This window comes from Odocoileus virginianus, unplaced genomic scaffold (assembly GCF_023699985.2).
Source record: "Odocoileus virginianus isolate 20LAN1187 ecotype Illinois unplaced genomic scaffold, Ovbor_1.2 Unplaced_Contig_231, whole genome shotgun sequence".
Taxonomy (NCBI): Eukaryota; Metazoa; Chordata; class Mammalia; order Artiodactyla; family Cervidae; genus Odocoileus; species Odocoileus virginianus.
The window spans coordinates 1-14,224 of record NW_027224548.1 but is presented as its reverse complement, the minus strand read 5'-3'; the positions used below and the strand labels follow the sequence as shown (position 1 = coordinate 14,224).

The 14,224-nt window shown below is 46.0% G+C and overlaps 1 long non-coding RNA gene across 1 annotated transcript; it reads left to right on the top strand.

The window, feature by feature from the left end:
- Positions 1–9,225: 9,225 nt before the first annotated feature.
- On the top strand, positions 9,226–10,042 carry LOC139034289 (uncharacterized). Its single transcript, XR_011486692.1, has 2 exons — positions 9,226–9,300; positions 9,868–10,042. It is a non-coding gene; the product is annotated as an uncharacterized lncRNA (long non-coding RNA).
- Positions 10,043–14,224: the final 4,182 nt, after the last annotated feature.

Here is a 14,224-nt window from a genome sequence, read left to right as displayed (position 1 = left end):
AAACCAACTCAAACAGCAGAGGTCCAGGAATAAGCAGGGTATTCAAGCCTAGGACTCTCCTGCCCCACCAGCTGGCCTCGATGTAATCTGAGTGAAAGGTTCGTCCCTTTGGACTCAAATGCTGGGCCCTGTCCTTGTGAGACTTGGGCCAATCACCTGCCTTTCTTGAACCTCAGTATCCTTAACTGGAAAAGGGTATTTTCCCTGCCTCCTTAGTGGTTTGTCATGAGCACCAATGTTGAAAGTGTACCCTCATTGCCAAGCCCTGAACCAGCCATTTGCTTTCCCTCCTGGGTGCTGGACTGGGGTCAACCACTGTGACTCATGGTTGCTTCAGAGGCTGTGAGCTGGAACAGTCAGTCTCGATGGGAGAGGATGCAGAATTGGGAGCACTCTCCAGCTCTGCCTCTTTCTATCTTTTGACCTTGACCAAGTCATCCTCCCCTTCTCAGCATCACACCCCTCAGGACAGGAACACCCCCTGCCTGGTTCCTGCTGAGATGAAGCAAGATGAAGCAGGATTAGCAGGTATGGTTTGAGGTCATGTCTAGGCAGAGGTGGGGGTCCAGAGGAAGGTGGGGGTGGGGTGGGGTGGGGTCAGTCACAGCTCCTAGAATTCAAGGTTGAAAATAGCTTTGGGCCATCTAGTCCAGTCGTTCCTATTTCTGGCCAGACACTCTGGGGTCAGACTCCTCAGGAACCCCTGAACCTAAGTATCTAGGAAGGAGCCCAGGCATCTAAAGTTTAAAGCACACTTATCAGGTAATCTTGTTTAGGGTTTTTGTTAAAAGGCTATTGCCCAAGTAGATAGTTTCAACAAATCAAAAATATGTGAAGAGAAAGAGGAAAATAAGTAACATTCAAGTCAGGTGTGTCTTTAGATGAGTCCTTCTCCTTTTCTGGACCACAGTTTCCTAGACTTTGAAGCAAAGAGGTGAAAATGATGACCTTAAGCTCTCTTGTGCCTTTGAGGTCTGTTATGTTTCCAATGTGGTTGAGTAACCCTTGAGTAGATGTCAGAATGGAGGAGGAAGACATGAGTCTACAAATATCTTGGCAGGACTTCCTGTGGATTTGAATGGCAGGATCCGAGTCAAACTGGCTTCAACAAAAATAAAAAATAGGAAGGGAGACATGTATTTGAACTAGAACTTCTGTGTCAGGAAGAACTTCAGGCTTACTTGGATCAAGGCACCAAAATGATACATTATCTCATACCCTTTTATAGCTTCATTTTCTAGTGAACTTTGCCATGTAATTGTGTGTAAAGTCTATCTTTGAAGACAAAGCAGACCCAGGAAACATGTGAACACCTAAAGCCCACTTGTAAGTCATGAGATCTAGCCCAGGATTTTTCAGTTTTTTCAGTTCTTTTACATTTTCAAAGGACCGATAGTTGTATGATTACTATTTTGGTTAATACTTTCTATTCTTTTTGTCTTCTTTATTTCATTTACTCCTGCTGTAATCTTTATTGTATTCTTTCAGTGGTAAATTAGGGCTTAGTTTATTCTTCTTTTTCTAGTCCCTTAAGGTATAGAGTTAGGTTGTTCATTTGGGTTTTTCTTGCTTCTTAATGTAGGCATTTATTGCTATTCTTCCCATATTTTAGGTTCTAAATATATGAGTAATAGCTATGTAATGCATAAGATGATGACTATAGCTAACAGTGATGTATGATATACAGGGATGTTGTTAAGAGAGCAAATCTTAAAGAGTTCTCATCACCAGGAAAACGTGTTATTCTTTTTCATTATTTTTTTTTATTGTATCTATATGAGAAGATGAATGCTAACTTGCCCCATTGTCATAATCATTTCATAATACACAGAAATCAAACTTGCCTTTAACTTATACAGTGGTGAATATCATTGTATAATTATTTCTCACTAAAAATGGAAAAAAAGAGTATTTTAAAAAGTATAAGCCATAACCATGAGAGTTGACATTTCCTAAACCCTCTGTCTGTATGAGACAATAATGAAAAGTAGCCTGGGTAGACCTACCAGCTGGAAAACATTCTCTCTTTCTTGGTGAAACATTGAGCAGTGCCCCTACTTTCCAGGAGACAGCTGCTGAGCAGAGTGGTGGGCTAAGGAGGTGAGAAAAGCTGGAGGGAAAGAAGGATTGATGTCCAGGTGGGTGGAACGGCTCAGAGAAAGGCTCAGCATTGACCCAAGGGGCTACTGCTCAAGAGAAGTCCTGAATCGTGCGCCCTCCGTGTGGACTTGTGTGGGACTTGGGACTGTCACAAAATACAGACGGAGAGGAAAACTCTCATCCCTTTGCTATGGCCAGCAGGGGAAGAACCAGAACTGGAGGAGACTGACTTCACATGAAATCTCACTTTGCCTCTGACCAGCTGTGTGGCCCTGGAGACGTCACACCTACGCCAAGATCCATTCACTGCATCATTCAGTATAAATCATAATTGAGTGAGATACAGTGTATAAAGATTGAATATGGGATTTCTCAACACTGTTTGACAGTAATTCCAGTGTGTAGAGGCTGACATTCATCTTGTGCTCACCAGTGTCAGACTCTGCTTAAGCATTTTCCACTCATTGACTCATTTAATCGTCACAACTTTGCAACAGGGTTTTGCTGTTAACTCCACTGGGCAGGTGAGAGAACTGTGGCTCTAGTAAGTTGCCTGAGATCACACAGCTGACAAAGGGCAGAGGCCAAGTGTAGCTCAGCTCTGACCAACCTCTCACCTCCCGCCTTGTCAACAGCCCTGGCACAGCCTGAACTGAGGTCCTCTTGGAAGAGCTCAGGAGAGCTGGTCCAAGGCCCCCAGCAGCCCCAGGGGCTCAAAGGCCTCCTGGATGACTTGGCTCTGTGAGGCAGCTTTCATCAGACAGAAGGCCCTTGAATGAAGCAGCTGCTGGTGCAGGCCTCTGTGTGGCCCTGGTCTCACTTAACCAGAGTCTCCCATGAGGACAACAGTGGTTCTTCCCTCACAGAATTGCACACAGCACTGAGATGGCTCCTCGGCAGATGGGCAAAGCTTCCCTGGGCCTCTTGGAAGGAAAGTCAGATGCCCTCATGGAAAGGGGACCCTGAGGTGATAGCCTGGGTCAGTCCTCTGCAGAGGTGATGCAGCTGTGAGTAAGGGGTCTCTGCTCCCCATTCAAAATCAAAGGGGAAACTGAGGGATTGCACATTGAGGAGACAGAAGGGCCACAAGAGGAACCCCATCAGCCCTGGGAAGGAGACACCAAGGCCAGGACAGTGGGACCTGCAGGGGCTGGGGAGAGGTGGCTGAGTGTGGGAGCCAGGATGTCACCTCTCTGAGCAAGGGTACCCATAGACATGGATTTAAAAGTAGTCTCACCAGTTGCTATCCTGTGATGTTGAGGAGTCACTTGTCCTCTCTGAGCCTCTGTTTCCTAGTCTGTCCAGTGGGGACAAGAGCGGTGTCTCTTGGCAGAAGGGTGCTGTCAGAAAGTCATGAGGTCAGGGGTTCTGGCGAAGACAACCTTCCATCATGGCGGTGATGTAAGCAGAAACAGAGTGAGGCTGTCACTGTGTGACCTCGGCTCACTTTCTTGCAGTCTTGACAATCTTGGCAACGATGTTCTGAGGAAGCTGAAAACTGATCTTGAGAAAGGACTTGGGAACCTTGACAGTACACTTGAAAGTGATTCAACAACAGGGCTGATCATTGGCACCTAGGAGCTTGCTTCCTAAATACTATGCCTGTATTAACAAAGGCAGCCAGCAGGGGTTGCTCCTTATGGGTGGTTTACTGAGAGAGGTAACTAACTGGTTCCTGGTTCATTTGTTTATTATTTTTCTAGAAACAGGCATTACTTAATTGAATATCAATTTACATCTTATATCATGGTAAACTTTGCTAATACATTCATAGGATATATTCCTAAAGGTGACTTTTTTTTTAAAGGTGACATTTAAAAAGTTCAAAAGGTATGCATATTTTAAATTACAGCATATATTGACAAATAATCTTCTATGTTAATAGTTTCTCCACTCTGAGAAGTATTTTTGAGTGAGAGTATTTTTGTTTTTTCTACTCTCTTGAGCACACTGGTTTGGACAACTGAAAACTGCCAGTTTCACAGATGAAAGGTTATGATTCAGCATTTCTCTAATTTTGAAAGAATTCACTCATATTTTTCACATTTTACTAGCCATTTATATATTTTGACTTAAATATTTGATTTATATTTGTAGCATTCTCTTCTGTTGAGTCATTCAATTTTCTTAGTAATTTGTGTTAACTAATTGGAAAAGGATTCCCACCCAGCCTAGGTGGTTTTAAAATTACCTACCTTCTAGTGAATGTTTCCTGGTAATTCTGATTTCTTTTTTTTTTTTTTTTTAATTTTTCCCATTTATTTTTATTAGTTGGAGGCTAATTACTTTACAGCATTGCAGTGGTTTTTGTCATACATTGAATTAGCCATGGATTTACATGTATTCCCCATTCCGGTCCCCCCTCCCACTTCCCTCTCCACCCCATCCCTCTGGGTCCTCCCAGTGCACCAGGCCTGAGCACTTGTCTCATGCATCCAACCTGGGCTGGTGATCTGTTTCACCCTAGATATACATGTTTCGATGCTGTTCTCTTGAAACATCCCACCCCCGGGTTCTCCCATAGAGTCCACAAGTCTGTTCTATACATCTGAGTCTCTTTTTCTTTTTTTGCATATAGGGTTATCGTTACCATCTTTCTAAATTCCATATATATGTGTTAGTATACTGTAATGGTCTTTATCTTTCTGGCTTACTTCGCTCTGTATAATGGGCTCCAGTTTCACCCATCTCATTAGAACTGATTCAAATGAATTCTTTTTAACGGCTGAGTAATATTCCATGGTGTATATGTACCACAGCTTCCTCATCCATTCGTCTGCTGATGGGCATCTAGGTTGCTTCCATGTCCTGGCAATTATAAACAGTGCTGCGATGAACATTGGGGTGCACGTGTCTCTTTCAGATCTGGTTTCCTTGGTGTATATGCCCAGAAGTGGTATTGCTGGGTCATATGGCAGTTCTATTTCCAGTTTTTTAAGAAATCTCCACACTGTTTTCCATAGCAGCTGTACTAGTTTGCATTCCCACCAACAGTGTAAGAGGGTTCCCTTTTCTCCACACCCTCTCCAGCATTTATTGCTTGTAGACTTTTGGATAGCAGCCATCCTGACTGGCGTGTAATGGTACCTCATTGTGGTTTTGATTTGCATTTCTCTGATAATGAGTGATGTTGAGCATCTTTTCATGTGTTTTTTAGCCATCCGTATGTCTTCCTTGGAGAAATGTCTGTTTAGTTCTTTGGCCCATTTTTTGATTGGGTCATTTATTTTTCTGGAGTTGAGCTGGAGGAGTTGCTTGTATATTTTTGAAATTAATCCTTTGTCTGTTGCTTCATTTGCTATTATTTTCTCCCAATCTGAGAGCTGTCTTTTCACCTTGCTTATAGTTTCCTTTGTTGTACAAAAGCTTTTAAGTTTCATTAGGTCCCATTTGTTTATTTTTGCTTTTGTTTCTAAAATTCTGGGATGTGGGTCATAGAGGATCCTGCTGTGATTTATGTCGGAGAGTGTTTTGCCTATGTTCTCCTCTAGGAGTTTTATAGTTTCTGGTCTTACATTTAGATCTTTAATCCATTTTGAGTTTATTTTTGTGTATGGTGTTAGAAAGTGTTCTAGTTTCATTCTTTTACAGGTGGTTGACCAGTTTTCCCAGCTCCACTTGTTAAAGAGGTTATCTTTTTTCCATTGTATATCCTTGCCTCCTTTGTCGAAGATAAGGTGACCATAGGTTCATGGATTTATCTCTGGGCTTTCTATTCTGTTCCATTGATCTATACTTCTGTCTTTGTGCCAGTACCATACTGTCTTGATGACTGTGGCTTTGTAGTATAGTCTGAAGTCAGGCAGATTGATTCCTCCAGTTCCATTCTTCTTTCTCAAGGTTACTTTGGCTATTTGAGGTTTCTTGTATTTCCATACAAATTGTGAGATTATTTGTTCTAGTTTTTCTTGAAAGAACTTGTTTTCTTTTGACCTTTTGGAAACATTACTAGCACATTGCTAAACATTCTTAATAGAAGTTAACTTCTGAAAATGACTGCCCTTCAAAACTTTCCAGGGCTTGAGAGTGACTGAATGATAGTTGCTCAGTGGTGTCCAGCTCTTTGTGACCCCATTGCCTGTAAGCCTGCCAGGCTCTCTGTCCATGCAATTCTCCAGGCAGGAATACTGGAGCAGTTTGCCGTTTCCTTCTCCAGGGTATTGTCCTGACACAGGAATCAAACACATATCTCTAGCACTGGAGGCAGATTCTTTACCATCTGAGCCACCAGGGGAGCCCGACAACCTGAAAGATGCAAGAGGGACCCACTTTCTAATTTCTACTGATAAACCAGAGCTCAGAAGCAGAAGCATCTGCATCAAAGTTACCTAGTAAGTCATAGGCCCAGATGTGGTTTCCATCTCTGCATCACTATAACGAAGTACTGTCCATTGTAAAGCCACGTTGCAGTACTTTGATTACACACACTTTCTTGCAGCCCTTCCTTATTCTTTGAGCTAGTTGTTGACTTCTTGTTTTTCATTTGAATTATTGTCTAGAGAGATTTTCTTAATACTTTTCAAATGTGAAATTCTACATGTGCCATGTCAGTTCCTCTATCAAATTCCTCTTTTCTCTCTCCATTAGGACTCCCTGTCCTTCTTCTCCTGTACAAGTATTCTCTTTCTAGGCCATATGCAAAGCTGTCATTCAAGGATTCCTATTATCCACGTTCATGATTTACGTCTGTATATTGTCTTTGATTCTAGACTCCACGTTAGGACTCTCTTGTTTTGTTTTTCACTGTGTCCCCAGTTCGCCCAGGTTCTGGGCACATAGTAAGTGTTCTCTAAACGTGTGTTGACGAATGAATGGATGACTGGATGGATGGATGGATGGATGGATGGATGGAGGGCGGACGGAAGAATGAGGTCTCAGGGTTGTGATGAGACTCTCATGAGCTATTGGTGTGGGCTGCTGGTCAACCATGGGGTTCTAAGTGATGATCGCCCTGGGTAGAGGCTCAGGTCACCTGACTTCAAGCTGTTACACCACCTTCCACCCTCTTCCCACTGCTCTTGCTTGGCTGCTCAGCCAACTTCATGAAGCTTTATCAATTTCCTCTCTTTTCCAGTCACATTGGTCTACTCAATGAGGTTGTGGACTTTGCGATCAACCTCGTGAATGAAGTGTTGTCCCTGGTAACACACTATGAGGTGAGTCCCCCACTGCTGGGTGTGCAGAGCCAAGCCTGGTGGAGGCAGGAGTGACTTTCTCCCGGTAGATTCTACTCTCTGGGCACCTTCCCTTCTGGGGGGTCAACTTCTCTTGGGCTGTGAGTTGCTACCTGCCCCTCTTAGCTCACTCTGGTCTGAGGAGAAGGTGAGCAGGGGCCCAGCTTGAGTTGAAATCACTGGGTCCCTCACTTGAACCACTTACCATACCCATGGACTTCCAGCAGGACTTTTAGATAATATTTTTCCTCATTCAACATGAATTTAATTCATTTAAATACAAAAAGCATACATACCGTAGATCAGGTTCATGTGTATCATATAAAAATACCATATGTACCATGTGCCCAAAATTCCAAGGATTCTATAATAGTCACTCTGGAAGGGGCTGGGAATCTGGCTTTATTTAAAAAAAAAAATCCTCCATGTTGTTCTGTGATTTACTGAACTTGAGTCATGATCAAAGCGTGTTCCCCTCAGACCAGCAGCACGGACCTACCATGGACACTGTTTAGAAATGCAGACTCTCAGGTCCTACCCCAGACCTGCTGCTCAATAATTCACATTTTAACAGCCTCAGGGAATTGTAAGTACATAAAATTGTGAAAAATACAAAACCACTTCTCTATAGTTCCCAGGGCCCCATTTAATTCTATAAAGTTTCTGAGTCCAGAGGTCAAGGTTTCTAAGGGCATAGGGTTCTGGAATGTTAAAAGTCTAGATTCTTTAAGGTTCTAGGATTCTAATATTCTGAGGTTTTAGGATTCTAGTGACTTCTGGCTCTCAGATTTGGGTCTTCTAACTTGCCACGGTTCTAGAATCCTAAGGGTCAGATGTTGTAAAGCCCCAGTACTGAGCATCTCTGGGTGGGGGGAAGGGTGCTCACAGGAGATAATAATCAGTCCTCTTCCTTCTCTGTCTCTCCTCTCTCTCCTCACCTCCCGACCTCTTTCCTTCCTTCCCTCTCCCCATTCCTCTGTGTCTCTCTTTCCCTCCTTGTCACCCTCAGGTGTGCCCAGTAATCCGCAGCCTCCCTGAAAGCCTGGATGCTGATAATGTTAAGAACCGCATCTGTAAGTCACAGTCTGGGGAGACAGGGAGGGGGCTCCCTCTTCAGCCTCACAGGGGGCACACACTGCTCTATGCCTGCAGCGCTGGCAGGTCTGATCAGGGGACCCTGGAGAAGCTGAGGACCCTTCGTCCTGAGTACGTCTGCAGGCTATAGAAGAGTCCCCATGGACTGATGGCCTCTGTGGGCCCCTGAGAACTTCTGCTGCCCTCCTTTGTCAAACCGGTAGAACCTGCTGCCCAGAATGATGTGAGAAAGAGGACAGGCCAGATCTGGGTTCAAATCCTGGATCTGCTACTTAACATCTATGGGGTGGGGGTCAACTGGCTCCACCTCTCTGAGACTCGGGTTCATCCTGGGTGAAAGGAGATTGTAAACATGGCTGAGGTGAGGAATGGATTTAAAGAAAAAGCAGAAAAAGCCTAATATCCAGTAGGCATTGATGATAAACACCATCCCTTCCCTTTCCCCTCTTATGAGGAGCTATGGGTTTACCTCCAGCCTCTGGGGGCTTTCCTCGACATGGGTCTCTGGCAGGACTGAGGTTGCTGGGGCTGTGGGGCAACAGAAATGGGGTGAGTGACAGGTCAGGGTCCTGAATGCAGTCCTTCTAGAAAACAGCCACAGGCCCAGTTCTTGGGTGATCGTTCTGTGCTTCCTGTTCACCACTTCACTGGACCCCTGCAACAATCCTGTGGGGGTGGGCAGTGTCATCATGCCCATTTTGCAGGTCATCTAACTGAGGCTCAGAGACAAGGAGTGACATGTGAGTGGTCCCATGCCTGTCAGTCTGACCGTCTGGATGCTGGGAACCACTGGTGTCTGATTTCTATTCAGCTCTCCAGAGCTGGAGGCTGAAAACTGCTACTGATTTCTTCTTTCAGGTGAACTTTGGGAAGCCCAACAGGAACCGTGAAGGGCACAGATGAGGAAAACTGCTGCGATGCCCGCCTGCTGGTGAGGACTGGGCTCGGGGCCATGGGATGAGGGAGGATGAGATTCCCCACAGGGGCCCATGGAGAAGCGGAAACAAGCTTGGCTTCTCTTCTTTCTCTAGTGGAAGACTGAGCCCTGATCTTGGTCATGGACCGAGTCCTGACCCTTAATCACACACCCAGACGGCACTTGATTCTGCTCCCTGACTGAGCCTGGAACAGTCAGGCTGAGCTTTGACTCCAGTCGTTGACTGAGCCTTGACGCTGGTCACATTTAGAACCTGACCTGCATCTCAGTCTGATCCCTGATCCTGATCATACACTGAGCCCTGAACCCTGGCTCCTCTGGGCCCTGATCAGTCTTTTCACATCGGCCATTGTTGCTAAGGTGAGGGGGTGGGAGGGTGAGGGGATGAGGAGGGGTCAGTGCCAGGTGCCAGAGAAAGACCCCAAACCACAGGTGCCAGTCCCTCCCCAAGCCTCAGAGCCGCAGGGTTCGGGGTGAAGCACTCCTGCAGCCGTGCCTAGTGAACGCAGGAGCCGGTAAGGGCCCTGGCGGCTCTGTGACTCACACCAGGTCTCCTTCCAGGTTGAACCTTGACTGAATATCTGAACCGTCTCCCTCTGGCACAGTTGGCACTGCCAGCATCCATCAGGAGGGACAACTGAGCCCAGTCAAGGGCACTCTCAGAGAGCCCTCCCCGCAGTCAGGACACCCTGCACGCAGCACCCTCCAGCCCCAGCAATGAAAGGCCATATCTGCACCTCCTGCGTGGCCCATGGCATTCCTTCCTTTAGGATTTCAGGGATGGCGAGGGACGGGCAATCAGGGCAGTGGAGAACTGGATCTCCACTGGAAAGGTGGAAGGGACTTTCGGGATTATCCAGCTGCCACTTATTGTCTTATGAATGGGAACAGTGAGGCCCACGATGGGCAAGAAAGTGACCTGAGTCACACAGCGACAGCCGCACTCTGCTTCTGCTAACACCACCACCATGATGGAGGGCTGCCTTCACCAGCACACCTGACCTCATGACTTCATGACAGCACCCTTCTGCCAGGAGACACCACTCTTGTCCCCACCGGACAGATTATGAAACTGAGGCTCAGAGAGGACAAGTGACTCCTCAACATCACAGGATAGCAACTGGCAGGACCAGGATTTAAACCCATGGCTATGGGATCCCTTGCTCAGAGAGGTGACATCCTGGCTCCCATACTCAGCCACCTCTCCCCAGCCCCTGTAGGTCCCGCTGTCCTGGCCTTGGTGTCTTCTTCCCAGGGCTGATGGGGTTCCTCTTGTGGCCCCTCTGTCTTCTCAACACGCAACCCCTCAGTTTCCCCTTTGCCTTGGGATGAGGAGCAGAGACCCCTTACTCACAGCTGCATCACCTCTGCAGAGGACTGACCCAGGCTATCACCTCAGGGTCCCCGGGCCTCTCCTTTCCACGAGGGCATCTGACTTTCCTGCCAACAGGCCCAGGGAAGCTTTGCCCGTTTGCTGAGGAGCCGTCTCAGTGCTGTGTGCAATTCTGTGAGGGAAGAACCACTGTTGTCCTCATGGGAGACTCGGGTTAGGCGAGACCAGGGCCACACAGAGGCCTGCACCAGCGGCTGCTTCACTCCAGGGTCTTCTGTCTGATGAAGGTTGCCTCACAGAACCAAGTCATCCAGGAGGCCTTTGAGCCCCTGGGGCAGCTGGGGGCCTTGGACCAGCTCTTCTGAGCTCTCCCAAAGGACCTCAGTTTGTGCTGAAAAAATGTTAATTATTTACACGTATTCCCCATCCCGATCCCCCCTCCCACATCCCTCTCCACCCGATCCCTCTGGGTCTTCCCAGTGCACCAGGCCTGAGCACTTGTCTCATGCATCCAACCTGGGCTGGTGATCCCTTTCACCATAGATAATACACATGTTTCGATGCTGTTCTCTCGAAACATCTCACCCTCGCCTTCTCCCACAGAGTCCAAAAGTCTGTTCTGTACATCTGTGTCTCTTTTTCTGTTTTGCATATAGGGTTATCGTTACCATCTTTCTAAATTCCATATATATGTGTTAGTATACTGTAATGTAACTTATCTTTTTGGCTTACCAAAGGACCTCAGTTCAGGCTATGCTGGGGCTCCTGACACACGTATGATGAGAGGTTGGTCAGAGTTGAGTTTGACTACCCTCTGCCCTTCAATAGCCTTGTGACACCTGGCAACTTACTACTAGAGCCGCACTTTTCTCACCTGCCCAGGAGAGTTAACAGCAAAACCTCCCATTGCAATGTTGTAACAATTAGAGACAATGAGTGGAAAATGCTTAACCCGAGTCTGACACTAGTGTGTACAAGATGAATGTCAGCCTCGACACGCTGGAATTACTGTCAAACGATGTTAAGAAAACCCATATTCAATCTTTATACATTATATCTCACTCAATTCTTATTCATACTGAGTGATGCAGTGAAGGATCTTGGTGTGGGTGTGGCAACTGAGTCTCAGAGAGGGAAAGTGGGTTCTCCAGGGCCACACAGCTGGTCAGAGGCAAAGCTGGATTCCATTTGAAATTGGCCTCCTCCAGAACTGGTTCATCACCTGCTGGGTGAGTTTCCTTCTCCGTCTGTATTTTGTGACAACCCCAACTCCCACAGAGGTCCACAGGAGGTCTCGCGATTCAGGAATTCTCTTAAGCAGAAGCCCACTTTGGTCATTGTTGAGCCTTTGTCCAGGCTGCTCCATCCCCCTGGAACATCATTCCTTCTCTCCCTCCAGCTTTTCAATCCCCTTAGCCCACCACACTGCTCAGCAGCCATCTCCTGCTAAGTGGGAGCCCCTGATCAATGTTTTCCCAAAAAAGAGATCATGCTTTCCACCTGGTAGGTCTTCCCAAGCTACCTTGTCATTATTGTCCCGTACAGACAGAGGGCTCAGGAAATGTCAGCTCTCATGATTACGGTTCACACTTTTTTAAATACTCTTTCTTTCCATTTCTTAGTGGGAAATAATTGATATTCATTACTGTATAAATTAAAGGCAAGTTTTATTTCTGTGTATTATGACAATGGGTTAAGCTAGCATTCATCTTCTCATATAGATACAATAAAAAGTAATGAAAAAGAATGACACTTTTTCCTTGTGATGAGAACTCTTAAGATTTGCTCTCTTAACAATGTTCCTGTATGTCACACATCACTGTTAGCTATAGTCAACATGCTATACATTACATCATTAGTACTCGTTTGTTTGGAACCCATTTTATGAGGAAGAAGAGCAATAAATGCCTACATTAAGAAGTAAGAAAACCCAAATGACCTAACTCTATACCTTAAGGGACTAGAAAAAGAAGAATAAACTAAGCCCTAAGTTACCACTGAAAGAATACAATAATGATTACAGGATGAGTAAATGAAATAAAGAAGGCAGAAATAGTAGAAAATATTAACCAAAATATTAATCAAATTACTATTGGTCCTTTGAAAATGTAAAAGAAATGGAAAAGTCCTGGGCTAGATCTCACAAATTACAAGCGGGCTTTAGGTCTTCGCATGTTTCCTGGGTCTGCTTTGTCCTCAAAGATAAAATTTAGACACAATTAAATGGAAAAGTTCACTAGAAAATGAAGCTATAAAAGGGGGTGAGACAGTGTATCATTTTAATGCCTGAAGTCCTCCCTGCCACAAACATTCCAGCTCAAATACTCTACTTGCTTCCTATTTCTTTATTTTTGTTGAAGCCAGTTTGACTCGGATCCTGCCATTCAAATTCACAGGAAATCCTGACAAGATATTTGTAGACTCATGTCTTCCTCCTCCATTCTGACATCTACTCGAGGGTCACACAACCACATTGGAAACATAACAGACATCAAAGGCACAGGAGAGCTTAGAGTCATCATTTTCACCTCTTTGCTTGAAATTCTAGGGAGACAGTGGCCCAGAGAAGGAGAAGGACTCATCTAAGGCCACATGTGACTTGAACGCCACTTACTTTCCCCTTTCTCTTCACATATTTTAGATTTCTGTAATTATCTACTTGGGTAATAGCCTTTTACCAAAAAACCTAAACAACATTTCCTGATAAGTTTGTTTAAACTTTAGATGCCTGAGCCCCTTCCTAGATATTTAGGGTCAGGGGTTCCTGGGTAGTCTGGCCCCAGAGTGTCTGGCCAGAAATAGGAACGACTGGACTAGATGGCCCAAAGCTATTTTCAACCTAGAGTTCTAGGAGCTGTGACTGACCCCACCCCACCCCACCCCCACCTTCCTCTGGACCCCCAGCTCTGCCTAGACATGACCCTCACAACCATACCTGCTAATCCTGTTTCATCTTGCTTCATCTCAGCAGGAACCAGGCAGGGGGTGTTCCTGTCCTGAGGGGTGTGATGCTGAGAAGGGGAGGATGACTAGGTCAAGGTCAAAAGATAGAAAGAGGCAGAGCTGGAGAGTGCTCCCAATTCTGCATCCTCTCCCATCGAGACTGACTGTTCCAGCTCACAGCCTCTAAAGCAACCTTGAGTCACAGTGGTTGACCCCAGTCCAGCACCCAGGAGGGAAAGCAAATGGCTGGTTCAGGGCTTGGCAATGAGGGCACACTTTCAGCATTGGTGCTCGTGACAAACCACTAAGGAGGCAGGGAAAATACCCTTTTCCAGTTAAGGATACTGAGGTTCAAGAAAGGCAGGTGATTGGCCCAGGTCTCACAAGGACAGGGCCCAGCATTTGAGTCCAAAGGGAAGAACCTTTCACTCAGATTACATCGAGGCCAGCTGGTGGGGCAGGAGAGTCCTAGGCTTGAATACCCTGCTTATTCCTGGACCTCTGCTGTTTGAGTTGGTTGTTATGCCTGACGCACTGGGCCCCTGTCAACCCGGAACACTTGGTCAAGGATGCACAGATGAGTGCCCAGTTGGCATCAGGCTGGGAGCACCGGTAGAGAGCTCCAGGTCATCCAGGGTCCGT